Below are 25,436 nucleotides of genomic sequence, written 5' to 3' on the forward strand. Positions count from 1 at the left end.
ATTATTTATAATATTTGTTTTTACAAATATTTGTAATGGGGTGTGTGTGTCGTATGTGTTAACTTGCTATATTTTTGCAAATGAGAAACATTTATCCCATGCTTGCTACATGCCAGGCTCTGTACCAGCTTTGTACCAACCCCTTTACATACATTAATTTATTAATTCTCACAACTCTATGAGGTTGGTGCTTTCTTATCCCCATCTGTACACAAGAAAACTGAAGCTCAGAAAAATTAAATAACTTGCCCATGCTCACATAGCTGGTAAACCCACTCAGAACTTGAACCAGTCAGATGCCAAAGCCCATACCAACAGGCTTTTTTACATACTTCTTTTCCTTGACAATGTGCTTATACCTTTTTTCCTGAAGCATCATTTTACATGACTATATGGTGTTCACTTATGTGGGTACGCAATTGTTTCTCTACCCCATCTCCTTTTGTTGGACATTTATTTGTTTTTCTTGATTTAGTTTTAGAAACAGCATTGTAATAATATCTTTTGTGCACATCTATGATTATCTCTCTAGGGCAGATTGCTGCGAGTGGCATTGCTGAGTCAGCCACAGTGTGGGAATGTATCCTTCAGTGTTCAATGCATTCTTCTAATTGCCTTCTCGAAAGGTTGTACCAGTTTGTATTCCCACTAGCAGAATATGGAAGTGCCTGATGACCCTAAGCCTTCAATGACATTGGTAGTTGGCAATTGAATAATTTTGTTTGCCTTCTTAAAAGAGTCCAGGTGTCCTTGGTCAGGTCCATCTTCTTGCCTCTAACCCTCTAGAGCCATAGCCTCCTGACTGGTTTCTGTGTCTCCACTGTAGACCTCATTTTGTCACTAAAGGAACTGCAGGACAATGGATAAGAGCATGGGCTCTAGAGGTAGATGCCTGGGTTCAAATCATGGCAGTACTGCTCTGCCTTAGTTTCCCCATCAATAAAATGGAAATAATAATAAAGCCATTTCCTGTGGTGGTGATAGTTGATATAAAGGATTCTAGAACAAGTGCATGACTCCTGGTATGTGCTCAGTAATTGTTGTCTACCGCTGTTGTCTTCCAGAAGTCCATGCTCATATAATTAAAAAACCATAGCTTATATGCAGTTGACCCTTGAACCACATGGGTTTGAACTGCGCGGGTCCACTTATGCACAGATTTTTTTCAGTAGTAAATACTACAGTACTACACGATCTGTGGCTGGTTGAATCTGTGGATGTGGAACTCTGGATACTGAGGAAGCCAGACATGGATGGAGGGCTGACTATAGATTTTTGACTGTGTGGAGGGTTGGCACCCCTAACTCCCGCGTTGTTCAGGGGTCAGCTATACTTGTTTTAAATTAAATATGATTATTACCAAATTAGTAATTCTCAGCAAAAACTACATGGTGTTATTATATGTTAACACTGTGAGCAGTCTGAAGGTCACGAATAACCATCCCTGTCTCTGTTGATGATGCAAGGTCAGGGTACCGGGGGAGAGTAGTAACAGGAATAACTGAAGTGTTAAAGAGCTTTATAAGCTCACAGAGAGAGCACTTTCACATGCATTATCTCGCTTGATCCTCACAACATAACTGTGAGGGAGGTGGAGCCAGGTATCATTAACCTCTTTTTACAGAGGAGGAAACTGACTTGGAGGAATTAAGTGACTTGTTCACTTGAGGTCATGGAAATGGTCACTGGCAGAGCTGAATGTGCACTCTAGGCCTTCCGACTGTAAATCCTTACTCTTGTTACTTCGTGACATAACGATAGACTGAAGAGGTGCAGGTGTAGATACCGAGGTGTAGAAATGTACCAGAAAAGGAAGGAGCAAAGAGGGATGCCGCCTGGGAGGAGGAAGCAGATTTGGGATAAGGAACTTGGACATATTGAAAAGAAGGCAGGGACCCAGTGGGGAGGGAGGAGGGAAGGAAAGAGGGAGAGGGAGGGAGTGGGATCAGAAAGAGAAGGGAAAACTGAAGAGGCCAGGACTGCAGGACCCATAGGGCTGGCTGAGGAGCTGGAGGGAGGGGGGCTCCTTTGCAGCAAGCAGGGAGGAGGGAAGGAAGAGATGGAGGATAGAGACTCAGGTGCCTGGAGGTAGGAAGGAATATTTGAGAGGGCTGAAGACTTATGGCCTGAATATACCTCCTAAATAAAGAAGAAAGTATTCGTTGAGAATAAGAATGGTGGGTTTGGGGGTTTTGATTTGAGAAAGAGGAACTACTTAGAGTAGCCAAGGTGTGAAGTGGGCCAGGGAATTAGTAAAGGGCCACCAAAGACCTTTGCAGCACAAGAGACAGGACCCAGATAATGTTTAGGCACCAACTTGGCAGATTCTAGGACCCCCAGCAACCCTGCTCTAGGGATGCTGAGAATGTACACTTGCCAGACAAGGATGTTTCTTTGTGAGCAAAGGGTAAGACAGGCACTGGCTCGACATTAGGAAAGGTAAATTCCTCAGTTGCCTATGGAATGAGAGGAAATCACACTCTACAATAATCCTCTTGTTTCCAAATACCACAGTGACTATCAGGCTGTGCTCTAGTCCTGGGGTACCCTTTGCTCAGAAGTACTGCAGTGATAATATTTGTACACAGTTGTCCTTGGTGTAGGGTGTTTAATCAGTGGAGAAAGAAGAAGCACTAGTTCAGTTTTTGGTTCTGGAAACCTTTGTTAGGACTGTGCTTATAGTCAGAAAGATGAAGTAGGGAGATTAGATGGTTTCTTAATCTGTGAAATGAGGAGTTAGACTAGATAGATGCCTCCCAGTGTCCCTTTCTGCCACACCATTTTCTGATTCAACTTCAGTCTACACTGAGTCTTCTATCTATGACCTCCTTTACAAGACAGTTTAGCATTTCTATATTTTTATTTTATGGTGTCCTAGATATTTTTTTGCTTGGATACTTTGCTTAATATTAAAAGTAATGTATACTGACTGGTAGATAAATGAAAGATATATAGATAAAATAAAAGGACCTGTTGAAAATGCACAATCCTAGAGAGCCCAGAAATGAACCCACACACTTATGGTCAATTAATCTATGACAAAAGAGGCAAGAATATATAATGGAGAAAAGACAGTCTCTTCAATAAGTGGTGCTGAGAAAACTGGACAGCCACATGTAAAAGGATGAAATTAGAGTATTCTCTAACACCATATAAAAAAAAATAAACTCAAAATGGCTTAAAGACCTAAATGTAAGATTGGATACTATAAAACTCCTAGAGGAAAACATAGAACACTCTTTGACATAAATCATGGCAGTATCTTTTTGGATCCATCTTCTAAAGTAAAGGAAATAAAAGCAAAAGTAAACAAATGGGACCTAATTAAACTTAAGCTTTTGCACAGCAAAGGAAACCATTGACAAAACAAAAAGACAACTTACTGAATAGGAGAAAATATTTGCAAATGCTATGACCTATAAGGGATTAATATCCAGCATATATAAACAGCTCATACAACTCAACATCAAAAAAACAACCTAATTAAAAAATGGGCAGAGGAACTGAATAGACATTTTTCCAAAGAGGAATGCAGTTGGCCATCAGGCACATGAAAAGTTGCTCAACATTGGTAATCATCAGGGAAATGCAGATCAAAACCACAGTGAGGGCTTCCCTGGTGGCGCAGTGGTTGAGAGTCTGCCTGCTGATGCAGGGGACACGGGTTCATGCCCTGGTCCGGGAAGATCCCACATGCCGCGGAGCGGCTGGGCCCATGCGCCACAGCCGCTGAGCCTGCACGTCCAGAGCCTGTGCTCCGCAACGGGAGAGGCCACAACAGTGAGAGGCCCGCGTACCGCAAAAAAAAAAAAAACAAAAAAACCCCACAGTGAGCTGTCACCTCACACCTGTCAGAATGACTGTCATCAAAAAGAAGACAAATAACAAATGTTGGCGAGGATGTGGAAAAATGGGAACCCTCTTACACTGTTGATGGGAATGTAAGTTGATGCAGCCACTGTGGAAAACAGTATGGAAGTTTCTCAAAAAATAGAACTACCATATGACCCAGGAATTTCACTCCTGGGTATAGATCTGAAAAAAAAAACAACAAAAACACAAATTCGAAAAGATACTTGCACCCCAATGTTCATAGCAGCGTTATTTACAATTGCCAAGATATGGAAGCAACCTATGTGTACATCAACAGATGAATGGGTAAAGAAGATGTGACATATATACACAGTGGAATACTACTCAGTCATAAAAAAGAATGAAATTTTGCCATTTGCAGCAACATGGATGGATTTGGAGGGCATTATGCTAAGTAAAATAAGTCAGGCAGGGAATGATGAATACTATATCACTTATATGTAGAATCTAAAAAATATACAACAACCTAGTGAATATAACAGAAAAGAAGCAGACTCAAAGATAAAGAGAGCAAACTAGTGGTTACTGGTTGGGGGAGGAGGGGCAATATTGAGGTGGGGGAGTGGGAGGTACAAACTATTGGGTGTAATGTAGGCTACAAGGATGTATTGTACAACATGGAGAATATAGCCAATATTTTGTAATAACTGTAAATAGAGCATAACCTTTAAAACTTGTATAAACAATTAGAAAATAAAAATATTTTAAAACAGAAAGTGCACAGTCCTACCACCGTTACATCACTGCTGTTAATATTCTTCCAGAGGTTCTTCTATGTGTATATGCTTAAATAAGATTTTTAAATATAAATATGCAACCTACTTTTCTCAGTTGGTATGTTGTAAACTTCTCTCCATGTCACTGTCATTGCTGCATAATTATTAAAGGTAGATAAAGAGTCTATTTTAGGAATGTATGTACTTAACAAATCTCCCTCTAGACACGTGTGTCAGTGCCTATGAGGATAACTATAATTTTGAGGCTACTCTTAATTATTCTTACTATAAAATCAGGAAAAAGGTCTCTGATCTATGTTACCTGAAAGACAACCAATTTACAATCCCACTGATATTATGCAAGGTTTTCTTTTCCCACACTCTTTTTAACATTAGATCATAGAATTTAAAAAACTTTATCCAGTTTTATGCACAGGTGAACATTTATCATATGTTTATAAGGCATTTGTATTTCTTCTTTTGTGAATATTGTGTTCATGTTCTTTTTTAAAGAAATTTATTTATTTATTTATTTTTTGCAGTACACGGGCCTCTCACTGTTGGGGCCTCTCCCGTCGTGGAGCACAGGCTCTGGACGCGCAGGCCCAGCAGCCATGGCTCACAGGCCCAGCCGCTCCACGGCATGTGGGATCCTCCCGGGCCGGGGCGCGAACCCATGTCCCCTGCATCGGCAGGCGGACTCTCAACCACTGCGCCACCAGGGAAGCCCAAGAAATTTATTTTTATTTATTTTTGGCAGTGTTGGGTCTTCGTTGCTGTGCGTGGGCTTTCTCTAGTTGCGGCGAGCGGGGGCTACTCTTCATTGCGGCGTGCGGGCTTCTCATTGCGGTGGCTTCTCTTGGTGCAGAGCACGGGCTCTAGGCACGCGGGCTTCAGTAGTTGTGGCTTGCAGGCTCAGTAGTTGTGGCTTGCGGGCTCTAGAGCACAAGCTCAGTAGTTGTGGCGCATGGGCTTAGTTGCTCCACGGCATGTGGGACCTTCCCCGGACCAGGGCTCGAACCCATGTCCCCTGCATTGGCAGGCGGATTCTTAACCACTGTGCCACCAGGGAAGTCCTGTACAGTGTTTTTAAAAGTAGGTAAATATTTAATTTTAGGTGATTGAATCTTTTTTCTGTGGCTCCACATAGAGTAATTACGAAGCAAGAATGCCTTGGTATTATTCCCCCGAAGTCTGTTCTTCACATAACAGAATGATCTCTTTCAAGTATAATCACATCTTGGCACACCCCTGCCTGAGCTGGTCATGGCATTCTCCTTACCATGGCCTGCAAGGCCCGGCGTGATCCATCTTTGCCTGCTCTCTGACCTCACCTCTGTCACACTCGAACACTTTGTTCCAGCCCCACTGGCCTCCTTTGAATTCATGGAACCCGTCAGCTTCTTTCCTACTCCCAGGATTCTGCAGGCACTATTCCTTTGCTTGGAACGTGTCTTTTGCGTGTGTGTGCACACACACACACTTCACACACACACTTGCGCTCGTGCACCTTTCTTATGGCTGCCTCCTTGTCCAGAGAGCCAGTTCCCGAGAGAGTGCTCTGGAGCAGGCTGCTTGGGTTCCCCTGGCTTCCCTGTTCACTAGCTCTGCTTTCTTGGGCAGGTTACTTCACCTCTTCCTCACCTGTAATATGGGAATCATCATCGTAATAGTACATAACTCACCTTGTTGAGAGGATTAAGGGGGTTAATTCATGCACAGCTCTTAGAAAACTATCCTTTTCACAGGGTGCACATGAGTGGTTCGCTGTTATCATATTCCTCGTTCTTCAGGCGTCACCCTAAATTTCACCTCAGACAGAGTGCCTTCTTGTTCAGCATTGGTCTTTCCCTCTAGTATTCTCTATCTCATAATCCTGCGGTTTTTCCCCCTTTGAGCATGTATCGATATGTAATTATTTTTTATTTGTTTTCTATTTCCTATTTCCTCCTCTAGCCTCTGACTCCATAGGGACAGGGGTTGTGTCTGTGTGGTCCACAGCCAGGTCTGTAATGCTTAGTACATAGTGTTTGCAGAATGAATGAATGAATAGCAACATCTCTAACCACAAGATTGCATAGAAATCTACCTATATTTTCTAATTGTAGTTTTATGGCTTTGTTCCACATTTGAAAATATTTCATCTGTATGAAACGTAGTTTGAAATATGACTTGAGATATGAATGAAAATTAATTTTTTCCCTAATGAGTAGCCAATTGCTCTTTTTGTAATTCTTTTAAAGAGAACTCCAACCCAAACTACAGTCCTTAGGGACTCTGATGTTGTTTTCTGTTTCTTTCATTTGTTTTTCTCTCCTTGGGTAGTCCTTTTGCAAAAAGTAAATGCAGAAACTGTTCATAGACTTGAGCCAAATTCCTCATGAGAATACTGGCCCAGTATCAGGAAAGATTCTCCTGGGGTCACCTACCATAGCCTAGCTTCCAAGAGGAAGGAGGACATAATGTTACCAATTTAGGGACTTGTGCTATTTGCTCAATATCTAATGTTGTGAAACCTGCTAGAAATTTTGACAGTCTTGTTTTAGATATTGTGTCTGCCTTTAAAAAAAAAAAAAACTATTGAAACCTGGAAACTTCAACTTTCCAATGACTAAATTACTTTTCCTTAGCTGTCTCTTGCATTTAGATGAGGGACGAAAATGCTTTGGCGGCACATGTATTTTGATTTTTGGTTTTGAAAGCTTAGTCACCATTCTTTTCCATATTTTAGCTCTTAAAAGTAATTACAAAAATAATACATATCCATTGTCACATATTCAAGCCATAAAACGTGTACAGAAAAAAAAGACTCTTGCATCCCACCTTCTGATCCCACACCTTAATATAACCACTGCTGAGTTTATTGTATGCCTTTTCAGCCTTTTTTATACTTAGTAAATATATTAGATCTTTACACACACACACACACACGCACGCACCCCACACACTCATCTACTTGCATGCTTTTTCTGAACAATGTCTTAAAACCACTTTCTTATGTACATCAGTGGGCTTTAAAAACACTTGAAGCCTTTGTTTTCTGGCTGGCAGCATCTTAGAGAAGTTACTCATTGATATTTTCCCAAGGCTTTGAACACCAAGCCTTTCTTAGTTTGTGGGAATCACTGGATGTAATCTTCCAGAGAGCAGGGGCTTGGGCACATTCATGAATGTGATATAATCTGATAATAATTTCCATCTCACTACAGAGGAAGAAACGGAGACTTATAAGGGAAGCCAATAGAGTGGGAAAGGAGAAAATTATTCCAAGTTCATGAAGGTGAACATGTAGCTAAATGTTTCACTGGGTTATATAACAAGTAGTTTGATTTCCAGGGAAAAAGGATGGCAGATGGCGTGCTGTCAGGTTGCGAAAATTTTCACAACTTTCTCTCTCTTCATTCTCTTCTGCCCCCACCCCTTTTTTTGGTCCATGAGAACAGAAGATAAATTTGGGGTGGAGTAGGGTAGAGAGCAGAGTGACTCACCAGGCTGTGCCCTTCACGCTGGCATTCGAAAGCATGCAGTTGGCTGCCCCAGGTTCTGATCTATGGCACTGCAGTCCAGAGAACTGTAAGGGTTTCTGTAAGTGATGGGGGCTCTGGACTTAGGCAGAATTGCACTTGTCAGGGTTTTTCACAGTGCCCACCTTATTGCTCTAGAGAGGCAAGTTTCATTGCTTAAGGGGACAATTTACGGCAATGGGCTTATCTCCTTGTTTTAGCTCTTTATGTTTTTCTGCCTCTTAATAAAATGTGAAGTCACAAAGCAATTAAATAGTGGTATAGTTTTCTGGCAGGAGGTGGAGAACGGCTAACCAGGGGAAAAGGCTAACATGATTGACAGAGGCTGACTGTAGATTTACATTGGGAATAACTCGTTCTTCAAAACTTTATTCACTTTCTTGTGGGAATTATGGGGTAAATCATACACCAGGAGGATGGATGATTAAAAATGTAGGAGTTATGATTTCTTTTTTGCCTTTGTAAGTCTCTAAATCCTCCACCGTAACGTAGAGTTCTCATTTCAGGAACTCTTGATGAAATGATGGGAACCAGTCCTGCCAAGGATTAAAGAGAAGCAGAAACGCTTTAAAATCTTAAATTGTTAATAAGCTTGAGATTGTTTATATTTTGTAAAATATCTTAAGATCCAACAAACTGAAGTAGAGAATTAATCAAATCTACAAGTGTAGATATTTTTGAATATTCACATATATTGAATGGGGTTTTAACTGTTAGTTTCTGTAATTTTCGAAATAGCATTAGTAATGTTTAATAATGACACTTAAAATGAGGAAAATTTTGAAAAAAATTGAACGTAAAATTCTGGAGAGTTAAGATTCCCTGTCACTCTTACTCCAGCCTCCTTTAACATATAAAAGAACTTCTTTTGATTTAGCCATGTTGTATTGATGATGATCTGTTTATTCCAATTAAGAGAATTGACACAGATATAATAGTTCTTCATATCACCCTTTCTTGTTACAGAAACAGTTTGATTTTAAGAAGTTTTGAAAAGCTCCCTTTTGATTTGAAGTTCTCTTGTTTCCTAATAATCACAATGAAATGGCCAAAGCAAATAGCTTAAAGTAAAATGCAATTGTTGGTGCCTGTTGAGAAGAATTAACTAAGAGTTAATTTATGTGACCCAGAAAACAAGTAACTAAAAGGACAGTGCTTTTTCTGGTGTGAATTTCTATTGCTGTGAAAGCACTCTGGAGGGGACTTCCCACCACAAAAAGAAGAACCATCAAAGAATCAATTGTAAAGTGATTCTACTGCTGTTTAGGGTGTCTTTCCAAATATAATAGATTACTAGTGAGAAGATTTGTGCTGAGAGAATAGGAGAAATGCTAATTTTTAGAACTTGGTAAAATGGTAACAAGCAGCTTTTATACCAAATCAGTAAGTCTTTTGCAAGTTCCTCCCCAGGGTCCTGTGTATGAGCCATGGTTCAGTTTCCTCACCTGTAAAGGAGGGTGGGAATTCCTTAGATGTTCATTGCTGTAGATTAAGTTTGGAGAGAAAGGAGACTAAAGGCAACCAGGGCCATCTGTCCTCTCAGCTCTTATCCTAAAGCTGAACTAGGATGTGTCTCAGGCAATGGATCATTTTGCTGCCTTGGGGACAGTGCTTACTTACAGTCCCTGGTTTTTAGTAGGTTTTCTTTTCCCCTAGTGGCAGTCTTTTATCTAGAGTGTTCCACAGAGAGGCATCTGGATGCGGAAGATGCCCATCCACACTGGTATCAGTCTCGCTCTTCTGGGGTAAAGTAACTCAGTGGCAGTTGATGTTTTGGTCTTACCTACATATTATTAATTTTTTAAAAATAAATAAGTAAATTTATTTATTTATGGTTGCGTTGGGTCTTCATTGCTGCACGCGAGCTTTCTCTAGTTGTGGCGAGTGGGGGCTACTCTTCGTTGTGGTGCGGTGGCTTCTCTTGTTGCAGAGCACAGGTTCTAGGCATGCGGGCTTCAGTAGTTGAAGCATGCGGGCTCAGTAGTTGTGGCTCACAGGCTCTAGAGCGCAGGCTCAGTAGTTATGGCGCACGGGCTGAGTTGCTCTGCGGCATGCGGGATCTTCCTGGACCAGGGCTTGAACCCGTGTCCCCTGCACTGGCAGGAGGATTCTTAACCACTGTGCCACCAGGGAAGTCCCTTACCTACATATTGTTTTTAAAGTTGTATTTATCGTTAATGAGAGAAAACTCAAATGACAAAAAAATGAACAATTTATAAATGAACAATTCAGTGGCATTTATTACATTCACAGTGTTGTTCAGCAGCCACCTCTATCTAGTTCCAAAACAGTTTCATTACCTCAAAAGATAACCCTATACCCATTAAGCAGTAACTCCCTGTTACCTCCTACCACTGCCCCTGGCAACCACTTCTATGCTTTCTGTCTCTATTAATTTACTGATTCTGGATATATCATGTAAATGGAACCATATAATATGTGACCTTTTGTGTCTGGCTTTCTTCACTTAGCATGTTTTTGAGGTTCATCCATGTTGTAGCAGGTCAGCCATTTTATGGCTGAATAATGTATTCTATTGTACGGATATACCACAATTTGTTTATCCATTAATCCGTTGATGGACATTTGATTTCTTTCCACCTTTTGATTATTGTGAACAACACTGCTGTGAACATGGATGCTGTGAACATGGATGCAATGTTTTCAATTTTTTGGGAGTATATACCTAGAGGTAGAATTGCTGGGTCATACAGTAATTCTATTTAACTTTTTGAGAAACTGCCCAACTGTTTTCCATAGCAGCGGAACCATTTATATTCCCACCAGCAATGCTTAAAGGTTCCAATTTCTCTACATCCTTGCCAACACTTATTTTTCCTTTTATTTTTCAGATTGTTCATTCTAGGTGTATAGAAACACAACTACTTTTACATTATTTTACTTTTTAAAAAATTTAAAGTTAAAAAAATTATCTCTTCTGGTTATTTTAAAAATTAGTTAAGAACCCCACTGTTTCTCCAGACATTTCCTACAGTGGCTCCTCTTAAGTTTGATATATATCCTTCTATATATTTTCTATACATATATGTACAAATATGCTTTCTTCCTTTGGATAGACTCATATACTTTGTCTATGTCTTAACTTATTTTTACTTAATTATAGATTATGAATACTTTGTCAGTATATCTAGATTGACCTTATTCCTCTTAAATGCTGCTGAGTACCCTTTTGTACAAATGTACTATTTAGTTTAAAAATTTTCTTTTAATGAGCATTTAGTGTGTTTTCAGTTTCTTCTGTTATAAACATTGCAACAGTTAACAATCTTGTACCTTTGTCAATATATACTTCTATGAGTACGTCTCTAAGGTAAATTCCTGTGAGTAAAATTGCTTAGGCAAAAAATGTGCGCCTATTATCTTTTGATGGACAGTAAGAGATCTTGTTTTTGTTTTTAATAACCTGTCTACTATGGGCATAGATGCTACCCACTGTTATCTAAGAACATCACAATGAGTAATTAAATGCTTGGAAAAAAAGGAGAAAAGAAGGATGTGACTCACCCTTTTTATTCCCATATAATGTAGTAACATATGTAGTAATCAAAATAGAATGTTAAGTAATAAAATCCTTTTGGGTATGTTTGTGAGCTATGTAAACAAGATATTTTAAAATGCACCTTTAGTCTAATTTACTATTGTCAGGTGTGGAAGCAGCTAGTAGCGCGGAGGCGCCTCTTGGGCTTTTCTCTCTCTTGCCTTTTGTATGCCCCACCCCACTCCTAACATATCTTTCGTTATCCCCCCACCCATTGCTGGCAGTCATTTTTAGATAGCTTTGGATTTATGCCAAAAGGTCTTTTGCTTGTTGACAGATTCTGTGAATACCCAGTGTTTTCTTGTTTAGCACCATCCAAGAAAGACCAGTTTGGGAATTTGCTAACATGTTCTAAAGTTAAAGACGTTGTTTTGTTCAGGACTAACTGAAAAGCTTAGCTAAACTCCAGAAGGAAGACCATATTCGTTTGGGGGGAAGGTCACTGTGATATTCTTTGTGTCTGAGTCTCATCTCATACCTTTCTATGCTTGTCCATGGTTAACTCAATAAAGCAGAAGAAGATGCTTTCATAAAATGCTCAAAGTAAAGAAAGCCAAACGGAAGTGAGGAATAAGGATACCACAGTTGCTTTCCTCATCTATCTGTTTTTTTAAACTTTTTATTTTGAAATAATTTTTGACTTGGAGAAAAGTTGCAAAAGATAGTACAGAGTTTATATATACCCTTCAACCAGATTCCCCTGATGTTAACATCTTACATAACCACAGTGTTCTTACCAGTATCAGGAAACTTAAATTGATACGAAACTTTTAACTCAACTACAGACCTTATTAACATTACATCCAGTTTTCTACTAATGTCCTTTTTCTGTTCCGGGATCCACATTGCATTTAGTTGTTCTGTCTCTTTAGATTCATATAATTTGTGACAGTACCTCAGTTTTTCCTCGTCTTTCGTGATCTTCCTACTTTTGAGCAGTACTGGTCAGTTACTTTGTTCAATAATTCTGAGGTTTTCTGATGTTTACTTTGAGATTACGTATGGATTTTGGGGAAGAATACCACAAAAGTGATTGTGGTTTTTTGGTGAGTGGTTATCTGATGTCAGTTTCTCTTATTACTGGTGATGCTAACCTTAATAATTTGATTCAGGTAGTATCTCTTGTCACTATAAAATGATTATCATTCCCTTTGTAATTAATAAATATCTTGTGGGGAGATACTTTGAGACTATGCAGGTATCCTGTTTCTCTGCAAGCTTTTGCCCACTGATTTAAGCATCCATTGGTAGATCTTGCCTACAGTAATTATTGCTGTACTATTTGTGTAATAGTGATTTTATCTCCTTTGTTGCTTGTACGCTTATTTATTTATTGGAATTCTTTAAGGAAGAGCTGTCCATGTGTATGTGTGTGTGTATATGTATCTCAGTATGGATTCATGGATAGTTATTTTATTCTGTGGGTTATAATCCAATACTATAATTATTTTGTTGCTCAAATTCTTGCAGCTTTGGCCATTGGGGGTTCCTTCAGATTAGCCCTAACGTTCTTTTGACATGTTCCTAGACTTTTTCAAGCACTTCCTTACTTAGCGGCATCTCCAGATGTTACAGGTTCATCTTGTATTTTCCTAGCTCTGGAATCAATCAATCACTTCTTCAAGGAGCCTGGGTCCTTTTATTGGAGAATGGTGTTTAGAAAGCAATGTCTGTTAGGTGTGCACATCGCAACTGGGGTGTCATTGCATCTGTATTCCATCAATTTTAAAGTAGACCCTTCCCTGTGAGCCTAGGTGTGTAGCAGGTCTGAAACTCACTCTTGTCCCTGGTGGGTAGTAAATCATTTTAACGTAAAATCATTTTGATCACACCACTGAATGGTGGGTTGTTAAAATTAGTGCACATAGGCCTGTAGACAAGTAGGCATTTTGACTATAAATGGAATGGAAAAATACTTTTTGTGGAAAAATACTTTTACATTCAAAGGCTAGGGCTAGCATCTAGACATCCCTAATATTCGTTCATTAACCTTTCATGGATTTTTGACTCTCATTTTTAGTCTATTCCATATTTATAGTAATCAGAACAACTTTTGGTCTTCTGTTAGTTACAGAAGATAAATACTACCTGAAGTATTCCTATTTAGAGTGTTTTACAATTCAATGTTTAGGTACAGGTTGATCATCCTATAATAAAATAATTTCATTTTTTGCTTAATTGTATGGCACAAAACTTTTGACACACTATTTGTGTCCTTTTAACTTTACTTATGAAGTCTTACAGTCAGAGGACATTGATAAAATATTTTTATTAGTTATAAGCATTGAGGACCTCTTTTCCTTGGAGAGCCAATGTAATTTCTTTTGACTGCTGCTTTTAATTCTTACAAAATAGTTCTTGCCTAGATGAGATTCCAGTGTGACTCCCTTTTTCCTCTGTAATTTTTTATATTTCTGTTATTATATCTCAGCTCTTTTGGCTAGCAGTTTCTGTGAAAACAAAGCATGAATTCAAGGCAGTTTCGTGTGTGATGATTGGCATATTGTAATGTTACAAATTGTATCATCTACAGTGATAATGATCTTCCTAAGTGTTTTGCTCTGTTTTAAAACTCATTCTTGGGTCTTACCATGTATTTCTTACATACGGAGAAAGTGTCTCTTGTTACTTGTTCAAGAAGAAGCAGGTTTATATCAGAATTTTAAAAGATGACTTTTTTCAGGGAAATTTTCCTCTTGGCTTTGGCATTTTGTAAGAAATTTTCATATTCTGGTACACGTTAATTTGGGGGTGGGGTTAGGTACAATACAGTACAATCCCTAGCTTGTTAATAAAGCCTGGTGTTGTAATGTTTTGAAAATACGCCTGGCTAGCTCTCACATTTAAATGTGTAAATTATCTTTGCAGCAGTAAGTGAGCTTGAAGTAGCTTTGATAACTAATCATTGTATGATCACTCAGCCAAAAGAATTTACTAAGAATAGCTTGTGTGTTTTGCATCCGATTTAAAGGTTAGTAGTGTAAAACTTGTTTCTGGTGCCTGTAACTCTACTTATGTGGAGAGACACCACGTTAACATTTAGTATTTCTTTTACTGTTAATAATGCCTACATCAGTCATCATCATCTTTACCTTTCCCTTGTCTAGGACAGAGAAATATTTTACTTATTATATTAGTATTAATGTGTTCTGTTTTTAATTTAAAAGAATAAATGCACTTGTTTAAATTTTTCTCTTTTCAAATTTCCAAAATTGTTTTAAACTTCCTGTGCTTGATTTTTGTTTCACCTTAAGTCGTGGTTGAGGTGGCGGGTGGAGTGCCAATGGCCCTTGATTTCAGCAAAAAGCCTTCTCATACTATGGAATCTTGACTTCAGGGTACCAGTTCATAGATGCATTAGTGTTTAGGGTAAAAGTTAGAGGTAATATATTCAAAGCACTAAACAACTATTGTTCTGATTATTCGGGTTTTTTATTCCGTTTCTTTCTGGAGACATGGTAAATAATGACGATGATGCTAATAAAAATCATTTATTAAATGGTCACTATGTGCCAGACATTGTGCTGGGCAGTTTGTAAATACCATCTCATTTAATCCTAATAGAAACCTCCTAATTTTTCAGAAATGGAAACTAGTGCTTAGAAGGTTAAATGACTTATCCAAGATTGCACAGCTAATAAGCCAGAGAACTGTCTGAATTTTGTCTGAGTTCACTGCTCATTCCATATAATATATACTGTGGCTGTCTTCGTGTCAGTAAAGATGAGAATGCCTTTAGGATTGCCTTTCCTTCAAAGTATTTTTAAATTTTAAGATACTTCAAAGTATTTTTTAAATGATCTTTTAATGTTAGGTTTTTTTTTTTCTTTTGGCTTAGCTGTTGTCAGGCCTTTGGTTTCTAGATATAAAATACTAGATATGAGGAAAGGTATATTGCTCCCAGATTGTACAATCATGCCTTTTCTTGAACCTGAATATAACTTTTCTCTTAGAATTTTTCTTTCCTATGAGTAGACTGCAGCTTCAGGCTGGAAGAGTATTGGATTTAATGGCAGAGAAAGTGAAGCACTAAACACGACAGTGTGTAGACTATAAATATGAGTCAGTTGTGACTGCCTTGACCTTTGGTATGAATGCCCCTGGCTTCACCCTGCACCCAGCAATGCTGTACAGAGTTTGGATTCAGGAAGCCTGGCAAAACTTACCTTGGATAAATAAAAAGCCCTGACTTCAGCCCCATGTACATTTATTCTTCCTAAATTGCTAAGGTGTGAGCTTCTGATGAGGCTGGGCTCATGATGAGATCTTCTTTTGGAAGAAGGTAGTCTTGAGAAAAGGAGGAGGATGGGTTTTTATCTGGCATACAATTAAAAACCTGCCTTATAGGTTCTGGACAAGTAGGGTCGTAGGTGTTGGGCTTAATAAAAAGGTTTTGCTGTGATGGATGATTTGGGATGTAAAGGAGGTATCCAGCTTATATAGTCTGAAAGTTCTTTTCTTAGGCTAAGAAAAGAAATGGAGGATATCATAAACACAGCAATCACAAATAAATGCTAAAAGACTCTGTTTTTCTATTGGGTTTGTGTATAAAAATCACGTGACTTTCACGTGAGTGATGCTTATACTAGGAGATGGAAATTGTTAGAGCATTTTGTGTTTACTTATAAGTGCATCTGAGGTGGATAACAGAACGACCCATTTACAACTAATCTTTCAGAGAAAGTTACTCTTATTGTACTAACAAACTATTGAAGACAGTGCCATGTTGGTAAGAAGTTGTTAGTCCTGGTCTGTTTTTTATTGGGGATGGGAAGTATCTTATTACTGCCGTGTATCTTAAGTGACACCTAAGGAAGTGACTAGAAAACGAAATAGCAGGAAAAAGATTGTTAAAATAGAATATGTGCCATTTGTAGACTCTTAAAAATTGGGGAAGAACTGGCATAAGCAGAACACACTGAAGTCCAGTTTCCTGAAGTCAAATACGTGATGACATGGAGCATCCCTTGTCATTAGAATTTCCTTGTTTTATGGCATTTTGACTTCTGACCCAGTGCAGTGAGAAATTCAGGTGTACATGGAAGGAGAGTGAGTCCTGCCCTCCTTGCTGCCTGCAGGCCCTGGGAGGGGAAGGCCTCAGATTAAGGGCAGTGACAGAATGACAGAAACCCTCCCCCACACTCTTTTGATTCTCATCCTTTTTTTTTTGGTTTGTTTGCTCTCAGTGGCTTGGCCTAACACTGCTTCTCACTGAATCCCTTGCTCTTAACACACCCAGGGGTACAGAGGTCAGCTTCGAGTTAGCTTTTTGTATGACTTGGTTTGATGGTTTCAGGTAGGGTATGTTTCAAAGCCGGTATGGAATAGCAAGTAAAGCTTCTCTAAGTCTGTTGAGAATCTGGACTTGAAACAATGTTAAGTAAAGCACTTAAGAGGATTCCCAGCCATTGGTTACTGGGGATGCTTTTGATGATTTCTAAGGTGGTAAGGCTACTCTGGCTACATATTAAACGCAGGAGAATTTAAGACGAGTGTCACGTGATATAGTATGAATGTAAGCTAAAAAAAATGAGAATTAATGTCAAGTTTATTTAACTTCAAATTGCCTGGTAAATGTGCATTCAGAAAATTTAAAAAATTGGGCCACAGTTCATATTCTGTTTGTATATTTTTTCCACACAGCATTATTTTATATGACTGTTTTCATAAATGGACAGAAGTCATATAATGGTCATTTTATTAGGAACATAATATCCTATTGTGTTACGTGCTATGGTTCTTGCTAAGCTGTCCCCCTGAGGTCAAATATTTAGTCTGTTTCTAGTTTTTCTCTATTATAAATACTAAGCACTGAAAAGGGCCATTCTTGCTATGGTCGTTGTTGAGCATATGCTGTATATGTTCATATACATGCATGACATCAGATGCTGTGGTGGATGATAAAAAGATGATTGAGGCACAGAGTGCTGTAGGAGACTGGAGGAATGAGGGATGCTTTCTGTCTAGTGTGATCAAGGAAGGCTCCATGGAAGAGTGGCATTTGATTCGGGGTCTTGAAGAATGAGTAGCAGTGAGAATGGCAAATATGGGAAAATTGAACTCCACGCAGTGAAGTAAGCAATTTCAGAGTATTGTGGCTGGAGTACATCAGGTGCATCTGCTGAAGAGTCTAAAATACATTTCACCACAAAATATCATGCTATAAGGATGTGTCTTAAATATGTTTTAGAAAGAATATGTACTGTAAGTGTATGGTAAAAATATTGTCAAAGGGATGCTAGATATAGAAAGTATGTGACTAGAGGTTTAACTCCTCCTATTTGTCAATCACGTTTTGATCTTTCCTATCAGTGATTCTATAGGCCAGTCTTATGAGGGAGATAATACCTGATTTACAAGTGATGAAAGGGAGGCATTTACAAGGTTGATGAAAGGGAGGCATTTAAGTATGCCAGTTTGCCTAAATACAAGAGGTTATCAATATCGTATGTACAAGCAAACTCTAGCTCATTCGTGCATGGATCAAGGATTTTTAGGTAGTTATTATGTGCTAGGTGGGTCAGTGCTGGAGTAAAGACATAGAAGATTCCATCTCCCAAATAAACTAATGGATTAATTGAAGAACCAAAATACACAATGACAACAATAAAAACAAAACCTCGACAGTATGTTAAGCCCTTTGAAGTTATGCATAGGGTACTGTGAAGGCACAGGAAAGGGGCATTTATCACTGGTGGGGGTGGGGTGAGAATCAGGGAAGGCTTCCTGGAGGAGGAAATGTCTACACTGGGTTTTAAAGAGTGGGAGGAAAACAAGTGAAGCCCTCCTGTGGTAGGCAAGGTGATCAGCCTGGGCAAAGGCACAAAGAAGTGAAAGAAAATAAATGCTAGGAAATATATATATATATGTGTGTGTGTGTGTGTGTGTGTGTGTATGTATTTATATAATAAATATATATTATACACACACACACACCCCTACACCCCTTCTCTGCAGCTCGAGAGATGGGGAGACCAAAAAATGAATGGCTGTGAATGACATGCTGTAAAAATATTCTGAGTTTTAAAAAAAAAAAGGGCACAATCAAATTTACCCAGGAAGTGAATGGGTTGGTCCAGGCTCACGATGTTGAGCAGAGCTACAGGACTAAGAAGGGGATAGGGAAGGAGACCTCCATGGTGGCCCACTCTTCCTTAGTGCTTTGGAATATGATGAAATGAATAGCAACTCAAGGAAGCCAGTGTACCCAGAATGCTGTGCAAATGTGGTTCTGTAAGTTGATGAATACTTGGTGAGAATTATTTTACTATGGGTTAGGCAGTGACCAGGATGGGAAAGAGAATGGTAGCAGGATGAATTTGTCTCCGTACTCCCTGTAGCATGTGGGGAGAGCACCAGGTCTGTGCTATGTTCTGGCCCTGTGTCCTGATTCCCGTCCCCCTAGAGTGGTGGAGGTTAGGCAATATTGGCCACACAGTGTGTTCTGGGTCTGGGTTTCATTTCACCGTGCAGCCCATTTTACCAAATTAGGATGATTTGATAAAGGTCCATAGGGGGAGAAAAACCACGGAGCTGTCCCCTACTTATAGCATTGAATGTTATGTAAAGTATATATAATTTATATATAATAAATAAAAATATTTTAAATTTAAAGTAAAATATGTAATATAAGTCACTGCACTCATATGACCACTGCAGTTGGAAAAGAGGACCAGAATTAATGAGCTCTTACATACATCTGTGGAGTATTCATCCACTCCACAGATATATACTGAGCCCCTACTGTGTGCCAGGCACTGTTCTCACTACTGTGTACGAGCAGAGAACAAAGACAAAGTCCCTATTCTCTTGGAGTGTATATTCTAGTGGATTTGGATGAGGTAAGACAGGCAACTGAGTTGTTTTAAAAACTAAGAAGAAACTGGTAAAGCATACTCATCCATTCATATTTTTATTTATTTATTTATCTATCTATTTTGTTGTTTTTTTGGGGGTAGGAGCTTTTTAAAAAATTTTTATTGGAGTATAGTTGATTTACAATGTTGTGTTTCAGTTGTACAGCAAAGTCAATCAGTTACACATATACATATATCCATTCTTTTTTCTTTTAGATTCTTTTCCCATATAGGCCATTACAGTGTTGAGTAGAGTTCCCTGTGCTATACAGCAGGTTCTTATTAGTTATCTATTTTAGATATAGTAGTGTGTATATGTCAATCCCAATCTCCCAATTTATCCCTCCACCACTGCTTACTCCTGGTAACCATAAGTTTGTTTTCTGGAATCTAAAAAAGGGGTACAAATGAACTTATTTACAAAACAGGAGTCAAAGATGTAGAAAACAAACTCAGATTTTTATTTTTAAGTGTTTTATCTTTAGGGAAAACTTTGGAGCTGGGACTTAAATTCCAGTTTATGAGTTTTCGTGGGTCATTCTTTAAAACTGGCTCTTAGCCTGGTCATTAGTAAATGATACACTCTTTCACCTTCCTTAATCCCTTTGCGTGCTGTTGGGTCATTCAGGACGGCACTAAGGTTAAATTTGGCATATCATAATCCACTTGCAAACAGATGGTTAAGTCTGCTAAACACAGGTTCAGTCGGTGCCTCTCCTGTGAGCTTGTTGGTTCTTGTGCAGATTCCTGCTTCCACCCATTTCCAGAATCAGCTGCACGTACCTGCCTCACCCCAATCCAAGAGAGCCAGGCTTATTTTCTTCACCCAACCCAGAAGTAGACTTCTAGAACATTTGCTTCCAGGGCTGGGAGAACCTCTGTAACTCCTTCTCCCTTTCCTTGTTCTCGTAACTTACTGTGCTGGGAGGGTCTATCATGGTCAGGTGGCAAGGACTTTTAGGCAAAGAAAAAACACTGGAACGGATGTGGTATTGAAATCAGGCTATCTCTGGGAAGCACCGTAGCAACCCTCTTTCATGATTCTGCTACCCTTACCTAGTTGTCTATAGTATGTATCATTTGTTTTTCCTTTTGAAAATTTCCGTGTGTGTGTATGTGTGTGACTTACCTAATACCATGGGATCTTTCAAATAAAGAGTATAAAACTTTCAGAATTATAACATTAATGACTCATTTGATGTGTATCACATTCTACATGTCAATAAATAGACCAGTTCTCCTTTATTAATATCTATGTATTCACTTAAAGACCTAAAAGAAATATTTTGGCTTTTTAAGAAATCTCTATTGAGCAGTGTTATATTAGAAAAATGTCATTGTCTTAGAGCATCTGAGATGAAGGTGGTTAACTTGAGTGTATTTGCCTGTGGAAACTATAAAGAGAGTTGAGGTTTACAAGGGTGGGCTAATCTGCAGTCTCTACTTCAGGAATAGTGCCGTCATCACCCAGGCTGATTTGGTCAGTCTGTCTTTCTTCAAACCAAGGGATTAAACAGACTTGACAAATTGTTCACAAAAGGTTGTCAGTTTTTAGGGTGTGGCCATTGAACCACACCTGAGAAGCCACCTAGATGAAGTCAACTCATATAAAGTTACTTATGAGCCTCCACCCCAGTTGATGATACAGATTGTCTCCAAGAGAGGTGAACTAAGCCAGTGTTAAGACTTTGAGTGGGGTAAGGCAGCGGTGCTAATACATAATGGATGCATTCATACACATCATTTCCATACAGCCTTTTCTTGGATGGAAGCATGGGAAATAACACATGAGCGCGCACTCACGCTTCTTGGTAGTTCTCTGGGTCACCGCTGGCCTCCTGCTCTTCTTCTTGCCCAGCTACCCATTGGGACTTGAGGTTTTGAAAGATCATTGAAAATCCTTATGTTCTGAGAGCCCAAAGGGAAGAAAACCTGACCCCTAAGGCTTTGGAAATTTGGTTGAAACAATAAAATTGTTTTAAAAAGACTGTCTACACATAGCAGTTGGCTTTGACCAGAAAAAATTTACATGTTACTAAACTGATCATTGTGGTATTACTGTGATGCCATTGCAGTATTTTAATTTAGAAAGTACTTTGATTGGTTTATGGCTTATGTGTTAAATGGATTTGTTTGTAAATTCTTGGGGAATTCCTTAAACTTCTGATTGCTACCTCAAAAAAAAAAGTCCATTTTAAATAGATCCAGTAGACCTTGATCCTGCTACCGTGTTTTATCTTTTAACCCATTGGTACATCCTTCATTTCCTTTAGTGAACTTCAGTAAAATTTAGGAATGCTATAAATTCCAATAAAGTTAACTCTAAGGAGAGGTAGGTCAGTATCTTAATTTGGAACTATGGCAAAACCATTGTTTAGCAAGGATTTTATATTTCTTTATTAAAGAAAATCAACAAAATATTTTAGATTACATGTAAATTCTACCACTCTAACATAATACATTTTCATCTTTCTTATATATATTTAGCTTACATTTTAGTTATGCGGTATACTTGGAATACTACTTTTACTTAAGTTGTCACAGTTTTCCACTCATTTACAAAGCCTTTACAATTATGATAATATTTAATCATATTAATGGACCATGATCTATAAACCATCTTTCTAAAGTTAAAAATGTAGATTGTGTGTAATTCTTTGCTACTTCATTTTTTTTTATTTTTTTATTTTTTTTGTGGTACACGAGCCTCTCACTGTTGTGGCCTCTCCCGTTGCGGAGCACAGGCTCCGGACGCGCAGGCTCAGAGGCCGTGGCTCACGGGCCCAGCCGCTCTGCGGCATGTGGGATCTTCCCGGACCGGGGCACGAACCCGCGTCCCCTGCATCGGCAGGCGGACTCTCAACCACTGCGCCACCAGGGAAGCCCTCTTTGCTACTTTAGACATCATTGCAGCAAAATCTTCAGGCCATAATAAATTATTTCTTTGGGATAAATTCACAAGAATAATGAGGTAAAAGGATGAACATGTTTTGATTTGGTTAAAGAGTTTATATTTATTAAAGACTTTTTAGATTATAAAAGTAATACATGATCATCCTAATAAATTAGAATGGTATAGAAATATGTAAAACATAAATTCTCTATGGGACCTCAGGCCCACTCTCCAAGTGAGCCCTTAAGCAAGGGTTGTATAGAATGAGAAAAGATAGTTCTGATGAGTGGAATGATATGGAAGTAGTGATGGTGTACTACGTAGTTTAAAAATAAAGTACTGGTTTATTTGTATGATTTGAAAAATGGAATCTAAGCAGTTCCTTCTTCGGACAAGACATAGAAGTATCCACTGTTGGTCTACTATAGCAGCTGGTTTGACAAAGTGCAGTCTGCTGTATCAGGTAATGTTAAGTGATATCCTGCCCCCTTGACTCTGATCAAGAGGTGGCTGGAACCAGCAGGCCCCAGCTTTCCTGGGTTTAAGGGTCATTGAAGAATCCTTGTAGATAAAAGAGGAATTGTGTATTCCAGGCCCTGGATTGATGCCTAGGCCTGAAAAGCCAGGAGGGCCAGTGGAGACAGTTCAAGTATGCTAAGGGGAAAACGTGCTTTTGGCTGCATGTCTGTGACCTGAGTATGTTTGATTTGATCTTCTAGACCCACCAGCAGAAATCAAGTTTGTGACCTTTCCCACTTTTCTGGGAATTGTGGCTGAGCAAAGGGAAAGAAGCCCATACATAAGACCACTCTTTACAGAAGTGTTCATTTCTTCCATGAGCCCATAGAAGAATAATGCAGTGGTAGTCTTCCACTTGGTTGTTTCCTTGAATTATTTAGAATTATTTTTCTCTGAAAGATGTCTTCGGTGTCCTGTGTGTGCTCATTTTGCTACTCTAGCCTGAGTATAATTAGGTTACCTTATCACTCTGCCTGTCAGCTCTGTCTCCATCCTCACATCTGTAGGGAGGGTTGGCCTGACATGCATGGTGGTTTTTGGCCTTCGGGGGTGTTAGCTGTTAGTGCCCAGTGTTCCATTTGCTAGTATTGTTCCCAGTCCAAGCTTACTACCTGTAAAAACAATAGGCAAACTAAGGAATCTTTTAGTAAGTCACAGATAATTGTCACTGAACGGAGAGTCCTGCTTATTGGGCCAAGTTTCTCATAGACTCTGTACTTTAGTTTCCAGTTTGTAAAATTGGGTGTCTGGACTTATCTCCAAGATTCTGTCTGGGACATAGATGGGAAGAGGTGGAGGCCTCACGTGATGACTGAAATTGGAATAAAAATTATGAGACCCATTTCCCCTCTCTGTCATGCTTTTCAGACATATCTTAGCACTTGCTCCCTGCAAGGAAGCTGAATTCCAAACAAAGAAGCCACTGAGGAAGTTGTGCTTCACTTCGCTTTTTAATAAAAGTGTCTATCTCATTAGATAGGAATATGTCTAAAGTTCAGAACCTCGGACACTAGTTTTCTGACCTTCAGATGATACCATCATTCAGTTTCCCTGGCATTTTTTGATAGTTTATCTTCCTAGCAATTTTTCAGTTATCTTCATCACCTTGACCATCAAGTTTCGTGTGCACTTGCCTGTATACATAAAAATTTGATGTTTTAAAATAAAACCTGTTTTCGCTTACATGATGAACAAACACAGTACCTATAACACCTCCCACGCCAACCCACCCACAGTTCCTACACTCTTGACTTGCCAATCAGAAATTATTAGTTATTTTGTGCTTTTGGAAATTCTGGAGAAAATATGGAGCCAAGAATTGTCACTCTTGGGAATAGGATTAAGAATGTAATTTTTGCAGTCTGTATTGTTTAGTAGATAATTAGGGGTGATAAGAAGGGGTGTTTTGACATGAAGTCTGAGATGCCCCAGTGATGTACTGTCACTTGGCATCATCATCTAAACAACACTGACTGAATGCAGTACCGCAGTATGTAGGCAGGACATATTAGATAAGCATAATGTGTGCTAAAGTGGTGATAAGGTACCTAGCATTGCCCTATGTGCGTCTGGAGGGAGAAGGGAAAGCCTTAGGGATTTCAGTGTTGTTGTCCTCATGCGTGCCTTTGAATAAGACTTTATTTTTTAAAAAACCTTTTATATGAAAAATTTTATAATTTGGAATACATGGATCACTTCTATAGGAATAGAACAAAGTTTAAAAGCAATGAGACCCAGTGGATTTGTCAGATGGAAAATGAAGAAGCAGTCCCTTCAGTTGAAGAAGCTGTAGGAATTTAACCTGAAATCCTAAGGGTGAATTTAACCTTCACCCTAAGATGATGATGTCTTAATGAGGCCATACTGGAATGTGAAGAAGACAGTGATTGTAAGTGAGAAATATCTCTGAATCCTAGTTTTGACCATCAGCTGTTCTTCTAGTGAGGCGTTAACAAGTGGAAAGTGGGGCTTCCCTGGTGGCACAGTGGTTGAGAGTCCACCTGCCAATGCAGGGGACACGGGTTCGTGCCCCGGTCTGGGAAGATCCCACATGCCGCGGAGCGGCTGGGCCTGTGAGCCATGGCCGCTGAGCCTGCACGTCCAGAGCCTGTGCTCCGCAACGGGAGAGGCCACAACAGTGAGAGGCCCGCGTACCGCAAAAAAAACCAAAAAAAAACCCCCCAAAAAAACCAAGTGGAAAGTGGACCCAAGAGTCACACAAGGCAGGAATCACCAAGGCCCATGACACTTGCCATCCATATGCTTATGGTTACGTGACCAGGGTCCCAGTGGTGGTATCATACACACAACAAATGACAGGAATGGATTTTGTTTGTATGTATGCAGTCTTTCAGAAAGAAATTTAAGGTGGCTTAAAAGAGTATACAAAGTGAAATTAATGTGAGGATATTTGGGCAAAGGGAGATAGCCAGAAGAGGACATGAGGAGCAAAGCTAGACTGTGTATTGTGTAAGATCTTGTAAGTATGCTGGAAAT

General features: G+C 39.2%; 1 protein-coding gene across 6 annotated transcripts in view; it reads left to right on the plus strand.

Annotated features, from left to right (window-relative positions):
• KANK1 (KN motif and ankyrin repeat domains 1) overlaps positions 1-25,436 on the plus strand; it is a 193,829-nt gene that overhangs the window by 66,677 nt on the left and 101,716 nt on the right. The gene's annotated exons all lie outside the window — the stretch shown is intronic.

This window comes from Globicephala melas, chromosome 6, assembly GCF_963455315.2.
Source record: "Globicephala melas chromosome 6, mGloMel1.2, whole genome shotgun sequence".
Lineage (NCBI taxonomy): Eukaryota > Metazoa > Chordata > Mammalia > Artiodactyla > Delphinidae > Globicephala > Globicephala melas.